The sequence below is a fragment of the Vipera ursinii genome, assembly GCF_947247035.1.
Source record: "Vipera ursinii genome assembly, chromosome: W".
In the NCBI taxonomy this organism is placed as follows: Eukaryota; Metazoa; Chordata; class Lepidosauria; order Squamata; family Viperidae; genus Vipera; species Vipera ursinii.
The window spans coordinates 43,651,333-43,661,635 of record NC_139522.1 but is presented as its reverse complement, the minus strand read 5'-3'; positions in this window follow the sequence as shown (position 1 = coordinate 43,661,635).

The following is a 10,303-nucleotide window of genomic DNA, read 5'->3' as shown; positions in this document are numbered from 1 at the left end:
TGGAGGAACAGTAGCGGTCCGCGCGCCAAACTAGCAATAAAGGCAATGGAATTTTTCTTTAAAATAAACAAGAAGGAAGAAACATCACTTCAAAGTGGCACAGTAGCTAGTCCTTGATTGGACCATCTTTGCTTTTAAACTGCCAGAGGCTGCTGGGAAAGCCTACAAAACTGCAAGTTAAGGAGAAGTGGGTGGAGGAGAAGTGGGTGGAGGCACAGTAGCGGCCCGCGCGCCTAACTAGCAATAAAGGCAATGGAATTTTTCTTTAAAATAAACAAGAAGGAAGAAACATCACTTCAAAGTGGCACAGTAGCTAGTCCTTGATTGGACCCTCTTTGCTTTTAAACTGCCAGAGGCTGCTGGGAAAGCCTACAAAACTGCAAGTTAAGGAGAAGTGGGTGGAGGAGAAGTGGGTGGAGGCACAGTAGCGGCCCGCGCGCCTAACTAGCAATAAAGGCAATGGAATTTTTCTTTAAAATAAACAAGAAGGAAGAAACATCACTTCAAAGTGGCACAGTAGCTAGTCCTTGATTGGACCCTCTTTGCTTTTAAACTGCCAGAGGCTGCTGGGAAAGCCTACAAAACTGCAAGTTAAGGAGAAGTGGGTGGAGGAGAAGTGGGTGGAGGCACAGTAGCGGCCCGCGCGCCTAACTAGCAATAAAGGCAATGGAATTTTTCTTTAAAATAAACAAGAAGGAAGAAACATGACTTCAAAGTGGCACAGTAGCTAGTCCTTGATTGGACCCTCTTTGCTTTTAAACTGCCAGAGGCTGCTGGGAAAGCCTACAAAACTGCAAGTTAAGGAGAAGTGGGTGGAAGAGAAGTGGGTGGAAGCACAGTAGCGGCCCGCGCGCCTAACTAGCAATAAAGGCAATGGAATTTTTCTTTAAAATAAACAAGAAGGAAGAAACATCACTTCAAAGTGGCACAGTAGCTAGTCCTTGATTGGACCCTCTTTGCTTTTAAACTGCCAGAGGCTGCTGGGAAAGCCTACAAAACTGCAAGTTAAGGAGAAGTGGGTGGAGGAGAAGTGGGTGGAGGCACAGTAGCGGCCCGCGCGCCTAACTAGCAATAAAGGCAATGGAATTTTTCTTTAAAATAAACAAGAAGGAAGAAACATCACTTCAAAGTGGCACAGTAGCTAGTCCTTGATTGGACCATCTTTGCTTTTAAACTGCCAGAGGCTGCTGGGAAAGCCTACAAAACTGCAAGTTAAGGAGAAGTGGGTGGAGGAGAAGTGGGTGGAGGCACAGTAGCGGCCCGCGCGCCTAACTAGCAATAAAGGCAATGGAATTTTTCTTTAAAATAAACAAGAAGGAAGAAACATCACTTCAAAGTGGCACAGTAGCTAGTCCTTGATTGGACCATCTTTGCTTTTAAACTGCCAGAGGCTGCTGGGAAAGCCTACAAAACTGCAAGTTAAGGAGAAGTGGGTGGAAGAGAAGTGGGTGGAGGAACAGTAGCGGTCCGCGCGCCAAACTAGCAATAAAGGCAATGGAATTTTTCTTTAAAATAAACAAGAAGGAAGAAACATCACTTCAAAGTGGCACAGTAGCTAGTCCTTGATTGGACCATCTTTGCTTTTAAACTGCCAGAGGCTGCTGGGAAAGCCTACAAAACTGCAAGTTAAGGAGAAGTGGGTGGAGGAGAAGTGGGTGGAGGCACAGTAGCGGCCCGCGCGCCTAACTAGCAATAAAGGCAATGGAATTTTTCTTTAAAATAAACAAGAAGGAAGAAACATCACTTCAAAGTGGCACAGTAGCTAGTCCTTGATTGGACCCTCTTTGCTTTTAAACTGCCAGAGGCTGCTGGGAAAGCCTACAAAACTGCAAGTTAAGGAGAAGTGGGTGGAGGAGAAGTGGGTGGAGGCACAGTAGCGGCCCGCGCGCCTAACTAGCAATAAAGGCAATGGAATTTTTCTTTAAAATAAACAAGAAGGAAGAAACATCACTTCAAAGTGGCACAGTAGCTAGTCCTTGATTGGACCCTCTTTGCTTTTAAACTGCCAGAGGCTGCTGGGAAAGCCTACAAAACTGCAAGTTAAGGAGAAGTGGGTGGAGGAGAAGTGGGTGGAGGCACAGTAGCGGCCCACGCGCCTAACTAGCAATAAAGGCAATGGAATTTTTCTTTAAAATAAACAAGAAGGAAGAAACATCACTTCAAAGTGGCACAGTAGCTAGTCCTTGATTGGACCCTCTTTGCTTTTAAACTGCCAGAGGCTGCTGGGAAAGCCTACAAAACTGCAAGTTAAGGAGAAGTGGGTGGAAGAGAAGTGGGTGGAAGCACAGTAGCGGCCCGCGCGCCTAACTAGCAATAAAGGCAATGGAATTTTTCTTTAAAATAAACAAGAAGGAAGAAACATCACTTCAAAGTGGCACAGTAGCTAGTCCTTGATTGGACCATCTTTGCTTTTAAACTGCCAGAGGCTGCTGGGAAAGCCTACAAAACTGCAAGTTAAGGAGAAGTGGGTGGAAGAGAAGTGGGTGGAGGAACAGTAGCGGCCCGCGCGCCAAACTAGCAATAAAGGCAATGGAATTTTTCTTTAAAATGAACAAGAAGGAAGAAACATCACTTCAAAGTGGCACAGTAGCTAGTCCTTGATTGGACCCTCTTTGCTTTTAAACTGCCAGAGGCTGCTGGGAAAGCCTACAAAACTGCAAGTTAAGGAGAAGTGGGTGGAGGAGAAGTGGGTGGAGGCACAGTAGCGGCCCGCGCGCCTAACTAGCAATAAAGGCAATGGAATTTTTCTTTAAAATAAACAAGAAGGAAGAAACATCACTTCAAAGTGGCACAGTAGCTAGTCCTTGATTGGACCCTCTTTGCTTTTAAACTGCCAGAGGCTGCTGGGAAAGCCTACAAAACTGCAAGTTAAGGAGAAGTGGGTGGAAGAGAAGTGGGTGGAAGCACAGTAGCGGCCCGCGCGCCTAACTAGCAATAAAGGCAATGGAATTTTTCTTTAAAATAAACAAGAAGGAAGAAACATCACTTCAAAGTGGCACAGTAGCTAGTCCTTGATTGGACCCTCTTTGCTTTTAAACTGCCAGAGGCTGCTGGGAAAGCCTACAAAACTGCAAGTTAAGGAGAAGTGGGTGGAGGAGAAATGGGTGGAGGCACAGTAGCGGCCCGCGCGCCTAACTAGCAATAAAGGCAATGGAATTTTTCTTTAAAATAAACAAGAAGGAAGAAACATCACTTCAAAGTGGCACAGTAGCTAGTCCTTGATTTGACCATCTTTGCTTTTAAACTGCCAGAGGCTGCTGGGAAAGCCTACAAAACTGCAAGTTAAGGAGAAGTGGGTGGAGGAGAAGTGGGTGGAGGCACAGTAGCGGCCCGCGCGCCTAACTAGCAATAAAGGCAATGGAATTTTTCTTTAAAATAAACAAGAAGGAAGAAACATCACTTCAAAGTGGCACAGTAGCTAGTCCTTGATTGGACCATCTTTGCTTTTAAACTGCCAGAGGCTGCTGGGAAAGCCTACAAAACTGCAAGTTAAGGAGAAGTGGGTGGAAGAGAAGTGGGTGGAGGCACAGTAGCGGCCTGCGCGCCTAACTAGCAATAAAGGCAATGGAATTTTTCTTTAAAATAAACAAGAAGGAAGAAACATCACTTCAAAGTGGCACAGTAGCTAGTCCTTGATTGGACCCTCTTTGCTTTTAAACTGCCAGAGGCTGCTGGGAAAGCCTACAAAACTGCAAGTTAAGGAGAAGTGGGTGGAAGAGAAGTGGGTGGAAGCACAGTAGCGGCCCGCGCGCCTAACTAGCAATAAAGGCAATGGAATTTTTCTTTAAAATAAACAAGAAGGAAGAAACATCACTTCCAAGTGGCACAGTAGCTAGTCCTTGATTGGACCCTCTTTGCTTTTAAACTGCCAGAGGCTGCTGGGAAAGCCTACAAAACTGCAAGTTAAGGAGAAGTGGGTGGAGGAGAAGTGGGTGGAGGCACAGTAGCGGCCCACGCGCCTAACTAGCAATAAAGGCAATGGAATTTTTCTTTAAAATAAACAAGAAGGAAGAAACATCACTTCAAAGTGGCACAGTAGCTAGTCCTTGATTGGACCCTCTTTGCTTTTAAACTGCCAGAGGCTGCTGGGAAAGCCTACAAAACTGCAAGTTAAGGAGAAGTGGGTGGAAGAGAAGTGGGTGGAAGCACAGTAGCGGCCCGCGCACCTAACTAGCAATAAAGGCAATGGAATTTTTCTTTAAAATAAACAAGAAGGAAGAAACATCACTTCAAAGTGGCACAGTAGCTAGTCCTTGATTGGACCATCTTTGCTTTTAAACTGCCAGAGGCTGCTGGGTAAGCCTACAAAACTGCAAGTTAAGGAGAAGTGGGTGGAGGAGAAATGGGTGGAGGCACAGTAGCGGCCCGCGCGCCTAACTAGCAATAAAGGCAATGGAATTTTTCTTTAAAATAAACAAGAAGGAAGAAACATCACTTCAAAGTGGCACAGTAGCTAGTCCTTGATTGGACCATCTTTGCTTTTAAACTGCCACAGGCTGCTGCGAAAGCCTACAAAACTGCAAGTTAAGGAGAAGTGGGTGGAGGAGAAGTGGGTGGAGGCACAGTAGCGGCCCGCGCGCCTAACTAGCAATAAAGGCAATGGAATTTTTCTTTAAAATAAACAAGAAGGAAGAAACATCACTTCAAAGTGGCACAGTAGCTAGTCCTTGATTGGACCATCTTTGCTTTTAAACTGCCAGAGGCTGCTGGGAAAGCCTACAAAACTGCAAGTTAAGGAGAAGTGGGTGGAAGAGAAGTGGGTGGAGGAACAGTAGCGGCCCGCGCGCCAAACTAGCAATAAAGGCAATGGAATTTTTCTTTAAAATGAACAAGAAGGAAGAAACATCACTTCAAAGTGGCACAGTAGCTAGTCCTTGATTGGACCCTCTTTGCTTTTAAACTGCCAGAGGCTGCTGGGAAAGCCTACAAAACTGCAAGTTAAGGAGAAGTGGGTGGAGGAGAAGTGGGTGGAGGCACAGTAGCGGCCCGCGCGCCTAACTAGCAATAAAGGCAATGGAATTTTTCTTTAAAATAAACAAGAAGGAAGAAACATCACTTCAAAGTGGCACAGTAGCTAGTCCTTGATTAGACCCTCTTTGCTTTTAAACTGCCAGAGGCTGCTGGGAAAGCCTACAAAACTGCAAGTTAAGGAGAAGTGGGTGGAAGAGAAGTGGGTGGAAGCACAGTAGCGGCCCGCGCGCCTAACTAGCAATAAAGGCAATGGAATTTTTCTTTAAAATAAACAAGAAGGAAGAAACATCACTTCAAAGTGGCACAGTAGCTAGTCCTTGATTGGACCCTCTTTGCTTTTAAACTGCCAGAGGCTGCTGGGAAAGCCTACAAAACTGCAAGTTAAGGAGAAGTGGGTGGAGGAGAAATGGGTGGAGGCACAGTAGCGGCCCGCGCGCCTAACTAGCAATAAAGGCAATGGAATTTTTCTTTAAAATAAACAAGAAGGAAGAAACATCACTTCAAAGTGGCACAGTAGCTAGTCCTTGATTTGACCATCTTTGCTTTTAAACTGCCAGAGGCTGCTGGGAAAGCCTACAAAACTGCAAGTTAAGGAGAAGTGGGTGGAGGAGAAGTGGGTGGAGGCACAGTAGCGGCCCGCGCGCCTAACTAGCAATAAAGGCAATGGAATTTTTCTTTAAAATAAACAAGAAGGAAGAAACATCACTTCAAAGTGGCACAGTAGCTAGTCCTTGATTGGACCATCTTTGCTTTTAAACTGCCAGAGGCTGCTGGGAAAGCCTACAAAACTGCAAGTTAAGGAGAAGTGGGTGGAAGAGAAGTGGGTGGAGGCACAGTAGCGGCCTGCGCGCCTAACTAGCAATAAAGGCAATGGAATTTTTCTTTAAAATAAACAAGAAGGAAGAAACATCACTTCAAAGTGGCACAGTAGCTAGTCCTTGATTGGACCCTCTTTGCTTTTAAACTGCCAGAGGCTGCTGGGAAAGCCTACAAAACTGCAAGTTAAGGAGAAGTGGGTGGAGGAGAAGTGGGTGGAGGCACAGTAGCGGCCCGCGCGCCTAACTAGCAATAAAGGCAATGGAATTTTTCTTTAAAATAAACAAGAAGGAAGAAACATCACTTCAAAGTGGCACAGTAGCTAGTCCTTGATTGGACCATCTTTGCTTTTAAACTGCCAGAGGCTGCTGGGAAAGCCTACAAAACTGAAAGTTAAGGAGAAGTGGGTGGAGGAGAAGTGGGTGGAGGCACAGTAGCGGCCCGCGCGCCTAACTAGCAATAAAGGCAATGGAATTTTTCTTTAAAATAAACAAGAAGGAAGAAACATCACTTCAAAGTGGCACAGTAGCTAGTCCTTGATTGGACCCTCTTTGCTTTTAAACTGCCAGAGGCTGCTGGGAAAGCCTACAAAACTGCAAGTTAAGGAGAAGTGGGTGGAGGAGAAGTGGGTGGAGGCACAGTAGCGGCCCGCGCGCCTAACTAGCAATAAAGGCAATGGAATTTTTCTTTAAAATAAACAAGAAGGAAGAAACATCACTTCAAAGTGGCACAGTAGCTAGTCCTTGATTGGACCATCTTTGCTTTTAAACTGCCAGAGGCTGCTGGGAAAGCCTACAAAACTGCAAGTTAAGGAGAAGTGGGTGGAGGAGAAGTGGGTGGAGGCACAGTAGCGGCCCGCGCGCCTAACTAGCAATAAAGGCAATGGAATTTTTCTTTAAAATAAACAAGAAGGAAGAAACATCACTTCAAAGTAGCACAGTAGCTAGTCCTTGATTGGACCCTCTTTGCTTTTAAACTGCCAGAGGCTGCTGGGAAAGCCTACAAAACTGCAAGTTAAGGAGAAGTGGGTGGAACAGAAGTGGGTGGAGGCACAGTAGTGGCCCGCGCGCCTAACTAGCAATAAAGGCAATGGAATTTTTCTTTAAAATAAACAAGAAGGAAGAAACATCACTTCAAAGTGGCACAGTAGCTAGTCCTTGATTGGACCCTCTTTGCTTTTAAACTGCCAGAGGCTGCTGGGAAAGCCTACAAAACTGCAAGTTAAGGAGAAGTGGGTGGAGGAGAAGTGGGTGGAGGCACAGTAGCGGCCCGCGCGCCTAACTAGCAATAAAGGCAATGGAATTTTTCTTTAAAATAAACAAGAAGGAAGAAACATCACTTCAAAGTGGCACAGTAGCTAGTCCTTGATTGGACCCTCTTTGCTTTTAAACTGCCAGAGGCTGCTGGGAAAGCCTACAAAACTGCAAGTTAAGGAGAAGTGGGTGGAGGAGAAGTGGGTGGAGGCACAGTAGCGGCCCGCGCGCCTAACTAGCAATAAAGGCAATGGAATTTTTCTTTAAAATAAACAAGAAGGAAGAAACATCACTTCAAAGTGGCACAGTAGCTAGTCCTTGATTGGACCATCTTTGCTTTTAAACTGCCAGAGGCTGCTGGGAAAGCCTACAAAACTGCAAGTTAAGGAGAAGTGGGTGGAGGAGAAGTGGGTGGAGGCACAGTAGCGGCCCGCGCGCCTAACTAGCAATAAAGGCAATGGAATTTTTCTTTAAAATAAACAAGAAGGAAGAAACATCACTTCAAAGTGGCACAGTAGCTAGTCCTTGATTGGACCCTCTTTGCTTTTAAACTGCCAGAGGCTGCTGGGAAAGCCTACAAAACTGCAAGTTAAGGAGAAGTGGGTGGAGGAGAAATGGGTGGAGGCACAGTAGCGGCCCGCGCGCCTAACTAGCAATAAAGGCAATGGAATTTTTCTTTAAAATAAACAAGAAGGAAGAAACATCACTTCAAAGTGGCACAGTAGCTAGTCCTTGATTGGACCATCTTTGCTTTTAAACTGCCAGAGGCTGCTGGGAAAGCCTACAAAACTGCAAGTTAAGGAGAAGTGGGTGGAGGAGAAGTGGGTGGAGGCACAGTAGCGGCCCGCGCGCCTAACTAGCAATAAAGGCAATGGAATTTTTCTTTAAAATAAACAAGAAGGAAGAAACATCACTTCAAAGTGGCACAGTAGCTAGTCCTTGATTGGACCATCTTTGCTTTTAAACTGCCAGAGGCTGCTGGGAAAGCCTACAAAACTGCAAGTTAAGGAGAAGTGGGTGGAGGAGAAGTGGGTGGAGGCACAGTAGCGGCCCGCGCGCCTAACTAGCAATAAAGGCAATGGAATTTTTCTTTAAAATAAACAAGAAGGAAGAAACATCACTTCAAAGTGGCACAGTAGCTAGTCCTTGATTGGACCCTCTTTGCTTTTAAACTGCCAGAGGCTGCTGGGAAAGCCTACAAAACTGCAAGTTAAGGAGAAGTGGGTGGAGGAGAAATGGGTGGAGGCACAGTAGCGGCCCGCGCGCCTAACTAGCAATAAAGGCAATGGAATTTTTCTTTAAAATAAACAAGAAGGAAGAAACATCACTTCAAAGTGGCACAGTAGCTAGTCCTTGATTGGACCATCTTTGCTTTTAAACTGCCAGAGGCTGCTGGGAAAGCCTACAAAACTGCAAGTTAAGGAGAAGTGGGTGGAGGAGAAGTGGGTGGAGGCACAGTAGCGGCCCGCGCGCCTAACTAGCAATAAAGGCAATGGAATTTTTCTTTAAAATAAACAAGAAGGAAGAAACATCACTTCAAAGTGGCACAGTAGCTAGTCCTTGATTGGACCATCTTTGCTTTTAAACTGCCAGAGGCTGCTGGGAAAGCCTACAAAACTGCAAGTTAAGGAGAAGTGGGTGGAAGAGAAGTGGGTGGAGGAACAGTAGCGGCCCGCGCGCCAAACTAGCAATAAAGGCAATGAAATTTTTCTTTAAAATGAACAAGAAGGAAGAAACATCACTTCAAAGTGGCACAGTAGCTAGTCCTTGATTGGACCCTCTTTGCTTTTAAACTGCCAGAGGCTGCTGGGAAAGCCTACAAAACTGCAAGTTAAGGAGAAGTGGGTGGAAGAGAAGTGGGTGGAGGCACAGTAGCGGCCTGCGCGCCTAACTAGCAATAAAGGCAATGGAATTTTTCTTTAAAATAAACAAGAAGGAAGAAACATCACTTCAAAGTGGCACAGTAGCTAGTCCTTGATTGGACCCTCTTTGCTTTTAAACTGCCAGAGGCTGCTGGGAAAGCCTACAAAACTGCAAGTTAAGGAGAAGTGGGTGGAGGAGAAGTGGGTGGAGGCACAGTAGCGGCCCGCGCGCCTAACTAGCAATAAAGGCAATGGAATTTTTCTTTAAAATAAACAAGAAGGAAGAAACATCACTTCAAAGTGGCACAGTAGCTAGTCCTTGATTGGACCCTCTTTGCTTTTAAACTGCCAGAGGCTGCTGGGAAAGCCTACAAAACTGCAAGTTAAGGAGAAGTGGGTGGAGGAGAAGTGGGTGGAGGCACAGTAGCGGCCCGCGCGCCTAACTAGCAATAAAGGCAATGGAATTTTTCTTTAAAATAAACAAGAAGGAAGAAACATCACTTCAAAGTGGCACAGTAGCTAGTCCTTGATTGGACCCTCTTTGCTTTTAAACTGCCAGAGGCTGCTGGGAAAGCCTACAAAACTGCAAGTTAAGGAGAAGTGGGTGGAGGAGAAGTGGGTGGAGGCACAGTAGCGGCCCGCGCGCCTAACTAGCAATAAAGGCAATGGAATTTTTCTTTAAAATAAACAAGAAGGAAGAAACATCACTTCAAAGTGGCACAGTAGCTAGTCCTTGATTGGACCCTCTTTGCTTTTAAACTGCCAGAGGCTGCTGGGAAAGCCTACAAAACTGCAAGTTAAGGAGAAGTGGGTGGAGGCACAGTAGCGGCCCGGGCGCCTAACTAGCAATAAAGACAATGGAATTTTTCTTTAAAATAAACAAGAAGGAAGAAACGTCACTTCAAAGTGGCACAGTAGCTAGTCCTTGATTGGACCCTCTTTGCTTTTAAACTGCCAGAGGCTGCTGGGAAAGCCTACAAAACTGCAAGTTAAGGAGAAGTGGGTGGAAGAGAAGTGGGTGGAGGCACAGTAGTGGCCCGCGCGCCTAACTAGCAATAAAGGCAATGGAATTTTTCTTTAAAATAAACAAGAAGGAAGAAACATCACTTCAAAGTGGCACAGTAGCTAGTCCTTGATTGGACTCTCTTTGCTTTTAAAGTGGCAGAGGCTGCTGGGAAAGCATACAAAACTGCAAGTTAAGGAGAAGTGGGTGGAGGAGAGGTGGGTGGAGGCACAGTAGCGGCCTGCGCGCCTAACTAGCAATAAAGACAATGGAATTTTTCTTTAAAATAAACAAGAAGGAAGAAACATCACTTCAAAGTGGCACAGTAGCTAGTCCTTGATTGGACCCTCTTTGCTTTTAAACTGCCAGAGGCTGCTGGGAAAGCCTACAAAACTGCA